Source organism: Euleptes europaea, chromosome 6, assembly GCF_029931775.1.
Source record: "Euleptes europaea isolate rEulEur1 chromosome 6, rEulEur1.hap1, whole genome shotgun sequence".
NCBI classification, from domain to species: Eukaryota; Metazoa; Chordata; class Lepidosauria; order Squamata; family Sphaerodactylidae; genus Euleptes; species Euleptes europaea.
This window is the reverse complement of record NC_079317.1, coordinates 46,696,645-46,709,214: the sequence shown is the minus strand read 5'-3', so window position 1 is coordinate 46,709,214 and position 12,570 is coordinate 46,696,645. Positions and strand designations below refer to the sequence as shown.

The 12,570-nt window shown below is 39.1% G+C and overlaps 1 protein-coding gene across 10 annotated transcripts in view; it reads left to right on the top strand.

Annotated features, from left to right (window-relative positions):
* Nucleotides 1–12,570, top strand: part of MEIS2 (Meis homeobox 2) — a 257,491-nt gene that overhangs the window by 154,903 nt on the left and 90,018 nt on the right. The gene's annotated exons all lie outside the window — the stretch shown is intronic.

Sequence of the window (12,570 nt, the reverse complement as noted above, 5' to 3'; positions counted from 1 at the left end):
TAGCGGGAGATCTCCAGCTAGTACCTGGAGGTTGGCAACCCTAGTTCCATGGATGGAAATTAATGAAAAGTAAATTAATGGTGGATCCAAATCATGAAGTTGACTCCCCTGTTCTCTCTCAAATACCCATACTTCTGCATTTCCCATACTTTCCCCTTCCCTTTAGTTTCACATCATTCTGTTTTGTTTTCTGTTTTCTTTGTTTTCCTGTAATTGGCTCTTTTAACCCAATAAAGTCCAAAGCTTGTGAAAGCTGAAGCAACTGATTGTGTCTTCTGGTTGGAGTGAGAATAGAAATTTAACATTCATCCTTATTCAAATATATTATGCTATGCAGAGTAACATAAATGAGAACAATGTATTTCTCTTCCCAATAAGCTCATGGAAAACAGTGAAGGTAATGTTAACAGATGCAGTTCTGGGTAGTTTCAGTTGGAGATGAGAGGTCAGCATCATGGAAAAGAGGGTTTATTTGGAGAAAATAAGTAAAACTGAAAGTGAGAGCAAGACAGCAGAAAGATTTAAATGTTTGAAGGTAAAGGGCTAGATGTGAAAGAGAAGCTAGTATATGTGTAAACAGAGAGAACCAATAAAAGTTTCAATTTTAAAAGCAACATTTCATTAAGAAAATAGGACTTTCATAAAACTTTGTTGCCATCAGATTAGGCTTTAGAGTATGTTTTCCTCTTATTTTCAGTAAGGCCTTCATAAATTATGTTCTGCTCACTTTCTGAACAGACAAATTTCTTGACTGCCTACATTTTCAGCAAAGGAGGAGTGGGAGATATTTTGGCAGATTTAGCTAGGGGGAAAATCTTTCTCAAACAATATAAGGTTGAATGGTAAGCACACATAGCACCAGATTTTATGATATATAATAATCATAAAAAAGAATGTGTAGAACAGTTTCTAACAAAAGCATGAAATTGTTTTCACTATTCTTAAGGCTTGTGATCCCAATTCCCTAACCACCTCCTCCTTCAGATGTGGTAATAATATTTTTTTCACAGTTTTGTTGCACATTATTTCTTTATTAATTATCCTTCTTCCCTCCTGTTGTACATCCAGTTTTTCTGGTAATGTGTTTTGCCTGCAATTGCCTTTCAATATACACAGCTGGCTGCTGCTGCTGTTTTATCTAGAAGACCCAGATGTCATAGGTGAATCTCTCTTGTGTACTGAATTTCTTTAACAAAACAAATTATCTTTCTTAATTTGTTTACCTGACACCTTAATTAGCATTACGCCCAGTTTTCACACTTGAACATTATTTCCACACAGAAGCATTTGTGAGGCAAAAAGAGCTTTCAAGTAGTGTGGGGGAAAAACAACCCCTAGACAACCCACTCTCCAAATGGTAGAGGTCTTAGGGGTGGTTTTTTTAAACACTTATTCACTGCTCCCACATGTGGTTGGGCACCATTTTTAGGTCTTCTCTGTGTGACCCTAAAAGAATTCAGGATTGTGCAGGGAATCTGTTGTTATGCCAATCAGAATTTTTGTATGGTAATATAATGGAGAACTACTGAAGTTCTTCCATACCTTCACTCTGACTAGAGGAAAGAAAGAAACCACCTCTGATATAATGGAACCAGGTCAGTATTCCCAATCTTGCTTCACTGTAGTGGCAGTTTTATTGGTCCCTAATGCTGCATTGCAGGAGTTTTGCGTCAGTCCAGGTCCATGTCATGTCTATTGGCTGTAGCAGAATGTACTTCATGATGCACATCTGGATATGCTTGCACTCATACATCTCATTAAAAATAATGCCTTGTAAATGGATATCAGCATCCAAAAGTACATTCTCATACTGCCACACCTAGTTTATTCATTCCCCCCATAAACACCTACCTCATGGGACTATCATTTTTATATCATACAAAGGAGAACCAAAGAAGTGTCAAAAGGGGAAACATGTTTGCAGGAGGTGAAAGTGTTCACTCCCTTTATTTTGGCTCTGAACTTCTTTGAAAACCAAAATATAAGCAAGACTTTCTAATTTCTAAGTCTGCAAAAAGCGGATTTTGATTTATTAAAAAGGTAGAACTCTAAAACAAGCTTTTCTCCTTAAGGCAGCTTAGAAAATTGTTAAACTGCACAGTGTAAAAGTAAATATATGAGTATAACAATAACCAAGAGCACACAAAACAGCCAATTAAGGTGCAACCATAATGACAAAATGAGGCAAGGGCTGCAAATGCCTGCCTAAACAAGAAAACCACTGGAACATCACCAAGAAAAGAAAAGAAAAAAGCCTGGAAAGTGCCCTTGGGGAGCAGAGAGATCTGGAAAGCACTATTACTTTTAGCCTTCTGCTAATTCAAAAGGCAGTGTCGTGTAGAGCAGGCCCTTCTGAAAATTTTAGATCATACAGAAGTACATACGGACAGGAGTCATTCTTAACAGTATTCATTTAGCATATTTATATTCCAGTTTTCTTCCCAATGGGGGACCCAAGTGGTTAACAATACAAAGAGAAGGGAGAGGATGCTTCCAGTGGTCAAAATAGGTCTTCTCTTCTGGCTGATCTTCTGCCCAAGACTCAGGCTAAGAACCCTTCAGCTGCTACGAACCAGCAGGGTCTTTCCCAGTTCCTCCCATGCCTGGCAGTAACTTGGCCTGAATAGGGATTTAAAAGTAGAAATAATTGAACACCTGACAATTTAACTAATTTCTCATTCACTAGTGTGATCAGGCAGCCAATTAACTGATGAGTTGTTTGGCTGTTTACAACCTGTTTTTGAATATTTGCAGAACCAGGCTACTTGTAGCCATCAGAAACTTACTCCCAGCTGATGAGGGGTCAGCTAGGAGCCAGCTTTTGATACACTGTGGAAATTTTGTTCTGTACCTAGCCAAGCTTGTGATTTTTGGGGGTGGGGGAAGGGCAGAAGCCAACTCCTAATTGATCAGATGGTAGTTTAGATCTCCCATCCTGGAACCTTTGTTGCCTTCCAGACTTGCTGAAATACAACAAATGGGGAGGGGGTTGATTAGGAACCCAACTGATTCCCTTTATCTTTTCCCCACTTCTAGCTGTTGACTTGGACTTCAGAGAAAAGGAGAGAAACAAGTTTTTACTCCTTTCCTTTTTTCTTTTTTCTTTTTGCAATACAGAGATTAAAAGCATTGTATCTGATCCTGCCTAGCTGGGTCGGGGTGGGGAGTATGATCTCTTTCTATCCTCAAGTTTATATTTCAAATATTAAAAGCATCGCTTCTGTCCCTGTCCAGCATGTAAGGGGGGGGAGCTCTGTCTCCCCCTTTTTCAATGAAGAGATCAAAAGCATTGTTCATGTACCTGCCTAGGAGAGAAACTCTCTTGCAACTTCACTGTGTAGTTATTTTTCTGAGGGAGCAGAGTGTCAATAATAACCAGACTCCCAGCTGATCCTCCTATCAGCTTTGTCCTGGATTCTGTCCAACAGGCGACTCCAAACTTAGTTGAGCAGCTGTAAATATCTTGATTCAATCCAAACATATCCCTGATCAGCTTATACTTGATTGTGTCAAACAAGGTAATTTCATCTGCTGAACAGGTTTTCTGAGAAAGTTCCAGCACCCCTATTTTAAGGTAAAAAATGAATTGTGCTGGAAACGAACACAGCAGCTGCATACATCTGAGACCAGCTCCAACAAGTAGATTGGATGCCATACTCCAGATCAGCTAAAGTGTCTGTGTACTGGTAAAAGACAGCTCCATGTTAACTTCTATACAGTTCACCAAAAGTTAGCCATTCTAATACATGCCTTGGTAAGTCCCAGAGTTTGTGCAGATCAAGCATGTTGCTGTGAAGGCTCAGTATTTTGGGGAGCAGTATTGTTTAAAGAGAAAAATCTCCCTGAAGTTCCCAGGAAATCTAGCAGGTGGTGAATTGTCTGTGTTGTCTCTCCAGTGGCGCTGTACTTTTGGTAGAGCAATGCTTGGAAGTGCATCTCAAAACAACACACATGAGGATTTAGTGTTCCCTTTGCTCAGCAGTGATCCAGTGCTCCCTCTGGCTATCTATTCCTGGATGTCTATCCAAGTTCTGATTATACTGCTGCTCCTCACCACAGTGTCTGACACCTCCCAAGTAATTAACAAAGTCATAACAATAACATCTCTCTCTCTTCCCAGCAGGTAGGAGCAAATGCTTGATTAGAGTTAAGATTTGTCTGTGTTTGTATCTGCACATAAAAGTAAGCAGGAGAGGAATACTTATGCTGTGGGAAAGACATAAAACATCTTAGTTTTGCTTTTAATTGCAAATGCAATGAATTGAATGATCATTCTTTTCCCATCTGGAAACTCTTTTGGACTTGGTCCCAATCCTATTTCATTGTTTAGGGCAATTAGTTAATGCATGAGCACATAGCTGTCCAACTAGAGGAGTTATAGCTAGGTCCTCTGAGAGAAACTTGGGGGTATGAAGACATCAGTTGTTTCCTTTCCCAACTAAAGCAGAGAAGAAAGGCATTTAAGGCAACTTTTTTTGTCTGCAAGAGATACAGCCCTTACAATTTTCCTAGCACAGCTACATATTCAAATATTGGCCACCTAGGGCCTTTTTATTTTTAAAATATTTATGTGCCACCTTTCTTTATGGCTCAAAGTGGCTTACAATAATAGGTTGAAACATTTTCATTTTAAAAGCAAAAATAAAATAACAAACCCCCAATCCCTTCCTCCTTAAAAGATGGCTGACAATTCAGACTCCCTGAAAAGCCCTGGAAACAGATAGGCCTTGCAGTGACTTTCCATTTTGGAAGGACTAACTATGGTTAGGGTTGCCAGATCTGGGTTGGGAAATACCTGGAGATTTTTGGGGCAGAGCCTGAGGAGGGTGTGGTTTGGGGAGGGGAGGGACTTCAATGCCATAGAGTCCAATTGCCAAAGCAGCCATTTTCTGTAGGTGAACTGATCTTTATCGGCTGAAGATCAGTTGTAGTAGCAGGAGATCTCCAGCTAGTACCTGGAGGTTGGCAACTCCAGCTATGGTAATAGCATAAACCAAAGTATAGGATAAGCATTTGTTTATATTTTCAAATCTCTATGGGATTTCATGCAAATTAGTAGAGTACCTGACTGCTGTGAGTGCAGGCTAGCAAGAACTGGGAGGTGCAGTAGGTACATGGACTCCATAGAGCAGGCCATAGTAGCTGAATAGTATAGCAAGGATTCCCTGTGTTTGCTGTGCTCACAGGCCCATCTCCCTCCATCTTCTTGAATCCAGCAGGGAGAATAAAGGAATGAACACAGTATGTATAAAAGAAACCAGGGTCTGGCTGATTATTTTTAAATTCTGGTTGAGGCTCCACTATAGAGCCACCCCATCGTGTCTGACGTGGCATATGCTTTCCGACCGCTCGATCTCCCTCTGGAGCAGGACCATCACGGTTAAAATTAAATCCATAGGGATCTCCTTTGAGGCGTTACTTCCCTTAACTGAGGCACAAGCCTTTAGAATCCTAAAACAAAGGACCACAGACATCGGGAAACAATCTCTGCTTGCTAGTGCCATAAGCTCTTGCTCGCCTCTACTCTATGGTATCTCCATGACTCCGAGCTCTCTACCTGGTTACTTCCACACTCTGACCTCCCACTCCCTCAGACGCCTTTTTATGCAGGCCCGCTTAAATATCCTTCCCACAGCCTGGACCAGGGGCAGATATGCAAAGATCCCCCACACGAAAAGACTATGTTCTTGTGCTCATGGCCAAGCCGAAACAGTGGCCCATGTTTTGCTACACTGTGAGCATGGCGCACCCTTTCGTGAACAGATCATTGAACCCCTCTTGAAAGACAGCCCCGGCAGCGCTGACAAGGAGCTAGTCAGATTTCTCTTAAGTGATAGTCACTCTCAGGTTACTGCAGGGGTTGCCAGCTTCCTGGGACTTATTTTAAATTACTCTAACCCACGTTTATGATTTTAAGTAATAGTCCCACTTTAGTTTTAAAACCTTTTTTTACCTAAATATGTATATATTTATGCCAATAAAGGTTTTGATATTGATATTGTATAAAAGAAAATACTGCTTTCTGTTAAAATAATTGTTGTTGTTTTTAAAATCCCAATCAGTGGCATGCTTGTGATGGGTTTGTTTTCAATTTATGCTGTTGTAATTTTGTGATCGTTTGTGATATTTTCTTGCAGTTTTGTTTAGATAGTTGGGTTGTTGGTAGTACTAATGTTTAGCATTATTACATTTTTATAATATTGTTGGTATGTGTAGGATTGTGAGCTATCTTGAGCTTTCTGGAAAGACGGGATCAAAATGTTTTGAATGAACAAGTGAATCTCCATGCTTAGCCTTTCCTTTTGCCAGGAGGAGATTAGATCTTTCCCCACTTTCCTTCATTACTCCCCGATTGTGGCATGTCTTTACCCTTTTGGCATTGGCAGTGGTATCTTTCTGGCAATGCTACTGTTGCTGAGAGAAGAGAAGGGGGTCAAAGAACCCCGTCACCCACCCAGGCCAAACTTCACCTTGCTAGTTTTCCTTAGCCATGGCAACAGCCTTTAAACTGAGCTGTTCCTGCTGTGGAGAGTGGTAAGTTAACAGAGGGTATGTGTAGATGATGCTTCTGAAAATATGCTTCTTAAAGATGAAAGAAAGGGGCTTCTGAAGTCACTTCACAGCATTGCCAAATTGAACAGCCTGGATTTGTGCCAGTCTAATGTTTAACCTTAACTGGAGCATGGATCATTCTACCCATATGAGAGTATTGCTTACATCAGATTTACTCCATAGTATGATATCATTTGCTTTAGGATGATTTAGGAGGTACTCTGTACCTTTAATTCACTTCTTTCTTATTCAGACTGATGTGAATCTATTGTCGTTTGCCATCCTATTACACAACCTATTCATACAAGAATATTTAGCCACTGTACAGGCAGCTGGATGAGCAAGGCCTGGCACTCAGTAATACATAGACTAAACTATAGTTTTAAGCAAACAATATGAAAAGTGACAACAAATTATGCTTTGTGGGTCGCTTTCCAGTTTTCAAGCACAACCATACCGAGGTTTATTTTAAATGTGAGCCTGTTATATGTTTGGTAACATAGATCAAAGAAGAAATGAAGGCCTCCCATGTTTATTATTTCAATGTGATGTCTGTTCTAATAAAGTGTAAGAAGGCATGTGATAGACTAACTAGTAGGAATTTTCTTGTGCCGTACTTCAGCCTTAAATATATACATATATTTGTAAATTAATCTGAAACACATTGCTGTGGTTTGAACTACTCAAAATGCTGATTGTTTTCAAATCCTTTCTTTAATTTTAGAAATATGGTGGCAGCCTGCCAGGACACTTTCAGATAAACAGTCCACTTCATGTTTAAAAAACCATAGCATTTCTGGTTTAAGAAAAGAAATGTGCACACATACACATACACAAAAACAGAAATCCATGTAAGTCTGAGCAGTTCCTATTTTGGTTTTTACTTAATTAGGAATAATAAAGTCCATTTGTGCAGCATGCATTTCTATAATACACCCATTTTTAATTGTACATTGATCTAGGGTGCAAAACTCGTCCTACAACAAGACAGCCAGTAAACTCAGTTTGGTTTTACCAGTGTTCACCCTGACTTGCTACACTTAGCATTACACCCCTAGAGTATACCCTTTTTCAAATACATTGACACAGCTTTTATTGACAACTCTGTACCTGCCATTATGCATAATACGCTGAGTTTAATATTCGTGTGTAACAATAACTGCAGGTCTATACAGATTAATCACGAGAAACCAATGCTGAAATAGTTAATTCTCCTTGTATCCTTGAGACTCACTTCCCACCCCAACATTCCATTTTAATTTTAAAAAATCATCCCCGTTAGTATAATGCATATTTAACAAAAGGGAACTAGTTCCATTTTAGCAGTTACCTACTAGTAGTATAATTTTATCATAGTGTTAGAATAACAACATTAAGATAATGAGCCATTTTGCACCAAACCCTGTTTTGTATAATATTTCTCCAGTCATATTATTAATAGATGCCTCCCTGCACTGAGTATTTCCAGAAGGCATTTCTTGGGAGAGAGCGGCCTTTCTATAACCAAAAAAGAAATAAACTTGTAGAAAATATAGACTGCTTCCTCCATTTTCATCCCCCCAGCCCTGATTTGCAGTCAATTAAAATTTGTACTCAAGGCTTTTTAGTTTGAAACCACCCCTGTGTCTGTGATGAGCAATCCTTCTTGTTTGTGCAGTCATTCATTATCTCCATTACCAAGAGCAGAATAGAGGACAATTACATTGTTTGGACGAATCAGAGTGTTAGGAGGAGTATTTATCATGGTGGCAGAGTGCAGCACCTGACAGCAAAGGATTGATGGCCAGCCATGAGTGTGAGTGGCCAGAGCAGCCTCATATGATGCAAATTACTGACTGTGGATTCCAATTTATCCTGTTCATTTTTCTTGCCTTTGCTGAAGACTATTAGTGGTTTTTGAAGCAGTGAAGGGGTCATTACTAATGTGGGCTCAAAGCAGGAGGGGGAAGGAGGGGAAAAGCCGTCTGTAATTGCACAGACTTCCAAAAAAAAAAAAAAAAAGACTTGAAGGACTAGCCAAAAAAGTGTCAACACTTAGCAATCAGAAAAATTTATTTTCATTTCATCCTTAACCCACATTAACTCAACATTATAATTTTTCTTTGTTAATATTTGTGGAATATTAAAAGCCTTATTTCTGTATTCATTCATGTATTCATTCATGTCTATTTAACCCTTTTTGCTGATGAGCTATGTTGCTTAACTTGCCGTGTGAGCATTATAATACGTGTTTACCAAAAAAAAAAAAAGCCATTCCAGGTGGTTGTTTTAATAAGGAGACAATTGACACCTGATAGGGATTTATATAGGTATTGGGGAATACTTATATGATAAAAAATCCTGCTTTTAACTTTTAGTTATGGTTGAGATATGATGCTACACCAGAATGTTAAAGTTAGGATTGGCGTAAGTATAAGTATACTTAAAATTCAATTTAAATTAAATGCATATCTAATATAATGCCTATTCAGACTACTAATTAGTGCCACACTAGAGATTGTACATGAACACTCTGGATCATCGCTGCCTATACCAAATAAGTATATTGTTTACATACAAATTAAAAGATATATATCCTAACTTTGCTCATGGTTCAAAATGGGTCAGAATAGTGGTGCAGGAAAGCAAGTTGTATACATATTTAAGATTACTATATTAATTTTTATCTTAAAATGTACTGAGAAAATTTATTATCCTTACTTAATAATAAATACATTCGGGTGTGATTGAGATACTGTGCATGTATGTGCCCAGCAGTCCTTTAAGATCAGTTAAAGAAGCCATGATTCAGCTGAGTGACTTCAGCTGAAATGCAGAACTGGGCTTTTCAGTGGTGGCTCCATTGTGGTGAAAGCAGTTGCGAGGGGAAAATTTCCCATGAGCAACCCTGCAAAGTTTCAAGAGAGATGTGGAAGATCTTCTTGTTTAACAATCTGGTCTTCAAGGAAATTTTGTTTCTTTTTAGTGTTCATATTTCCTTTTTCCATTTTTTTATTGTAATGTTTCCATATTATAGTAGGCGTTCACTGGCAGCACAAAATCTTAAGAATTTAGAAGCTATAAGAGATATCTAGATGAATACATGAAAATATTCAGCAGTATGTGTCTTTCCTAAAGCTTGTTAAGCTATCAGATCATTTTTTAAGATAAATCATCCAGTGGGTAGTCTGTAGACTATTGGAACAATCTGTTTTCCATGTGTTCAGTAGAAATGGAACTGCCTATGATAAAGCAGGTCATACCCATCCAAGAATCAACTGGGTACAAGTAGGGCCACTGCACAACTGGACATTTCATGTCTGCAATTGTAATCAATGGTTAGTCTTTTTGCATTGCATGTGGTATAACTTGCATCTATGTGAAGCAGGATTAGGAGAAAGGGGCACCATTATCCCCAGGGAGAGTCAACTCCAGCATATACAGCTCTGGAAGCTGCTCATGAGAAAAGATGGATTGTGCCTCATACCTTTATATATGTTTTTCATGGTACACATCTGCTGACAAAAATGCCAGTGCAAATTTTTCAGATTAGACTATAAAGGATGCTGAACAAATGCCATCAACAATGAGCATATATAGTAACACACATTAGCTATCATGATTTCTAAGGATCAGCCACCAAATATTCAAAATTATGTACATGTACCGTGAGGTCACCACTGACTTATGGTGACCCTGGCATGGGACTTTCAAGGCAAGTGAGCAGAGGAGCTTTGCCATTGCCTTCCTCTGCAGAATCTTCCTTTGTGGTCTCCCATCTGAATACCTCTTGCTTAGTCTCCAAGATCTAATGACATTGGGCTGTACCATGTCCCCTTCCTTCCCCATTCAAAATTGGAGTATCAATATTCCTCCTCAGCTCAATTAGAAAGGAAATGCTACAGTCCTATCACGGCAGTTGAGATTCTCTTGTGTTACAATAAAAGACGGATTTTCCTACTTAAACATTGTTCGACACGAAGGAGTAGATTTTGGTATTTTCAGAACTTGCAACTACTACTTAAACATAAGTCCACAGCTCCTCTCCATCTATGCAATCCAAGATAGAAAAAAAGGGGGGAGCTGATGCTACAGGCAGGCAAACTACCTCCAAGCTAAATACGGGAAAGGCTCCACCAGTGATCCACCGGCTGCCACCCCCCTCTGTCCACAAAATATAAAAAGAAAGAGAAAGGGGGCGGTGTTCGCAGTTGTGGCTTCAGGCTGGCAAACTATGGAGAAAAAAGGGGGTGGGAGGGCGAGCGGTGCACATCATGGCACCCCTGGCTCCTCCAACAGCCAGCCTGCCCCTCTCAATGATGATGAGCATAAGTCTTTTATTACTATTCATTGGTTTCTACATATAGTATCAGAAAAAAAGTAATTAGGTGAATACGGTTAGCTGATCAATGGTGATATTATTTTCTATCAAAATTAAGACAAGTCTCACTCTGACCCAGCACCCAAACATTCTTTTCCCAAATTTCAGAGTTAGGAAATATATGGATAGTTGGACAAAGGGGTGAATCTATTAATGGCTGCTAAGCATACAACAGTGCCACTTTCTTCATAGTTCCATTTAAATGAACAGTGCAGGTATCAAAGAGTGTGGAGAATTTGTAATCTACAATTAACAAGCATCTGCAGCCAACAAAGAAAGGTCTAGAATGGATAATGATGATCTTTGGTCACTGGAAGGGGAGACGGCTAAAACAGGGCTCAACAGATCTCAGGCACCAAGTTGTCATGGTGCTCAGAAATTTCATTGTGGTGCCTGGTATTTCAGCAGTGATTTTATTGTAGTGTCTCAGTGATCCTCAAGAGAAGTACATCATTCACATCAGAATATGATTTGCTGAATGACGTTAAAATACATGTGCATAAAAATACATGTTCTTGTCATTGCTTGTTTATATGTCAACTTTACACCATTTCTAGACTGGCTCCAACAGTCAATGAAATAGAACTGTTTAAAGCAATAATGGAATTATGAGAAATTGGGGATAAATTAGGTTTAATATTTTTATTATTTTCCACAATTCAACAAAATTAAACATATCTCAACAATATATTCAGTTGTAACTACTTATAACAAAAAAAACTCATTGCTATTACTGAGAATATGTTATCTATAGTATTCAATGCTAGGTTTAATATGAGCCTTTTCTTGTGGTGATGTCAAATAGCAATCACGTCTTTGTTTATATACTACAACAATTTTGTCATCACTTTAATAACAATATGAGAAACTGTGAAGAGTTTAGGATTCATTTTTGTGGTTATTAAAATACAAAACATGAAGGCTGGGAAATGAGTCTGGCTCCTAAATTTTGTGGCTGGCTCCTAGAGCCAAAGAAAATTCATCAGGGCCTGGGCTAACAGGATACTGCGAGCTTACTTCCAGGAAAGGGGATCGTACTGTTAATCTAACAGGATGGAGGCCAGCTACTTTGGCATCTGAAATGATTTTGAAGGTGAAACATTTGCGTGCAGGAAGTGGTTCTTAGATGATGGGGAGTTACATACGTGTCTGGATTTAGATGTAATGACTGGAACAATGATAACAGGTATTTCGGTCATCGGTATGTAGAAGGTTAAGTTATTGTATTTGGATACTGGAAGATATTTTCAGAAGCTTTTAATTATTCTAGTAGTTTATTCGTTCCCTGCCCCATTAAAATTGGTACAGTTTTGTTGCAAAGGGAGCCAGCATGGTATAGTGGTTAAGAGTGGTGGCTTGGAGCAGTGGACTCTGATCTGGAGAACCGGGTTTGATTCCCCACTCCTCCACCTGAGAGGCGGACACTCATCTGGTGAACTGGATTTGTTTCCCCACTCCTACACATGAAGCCAGCTGGACGACCTTGGACTAGTCACAGCTCTGACAGCCCCACCTACTTCACAGGGTTTCTGTTGTGGGGAGGGGAAGGGAAGGTGATTGTAAGCCAGTTTGATTCTTCCTTAAGTGGTAGAGAAAGTCGCCATATAAAAACCAACTCTTCTTATACATTTAAAATGCTGGTGCATATTGTAAATTGC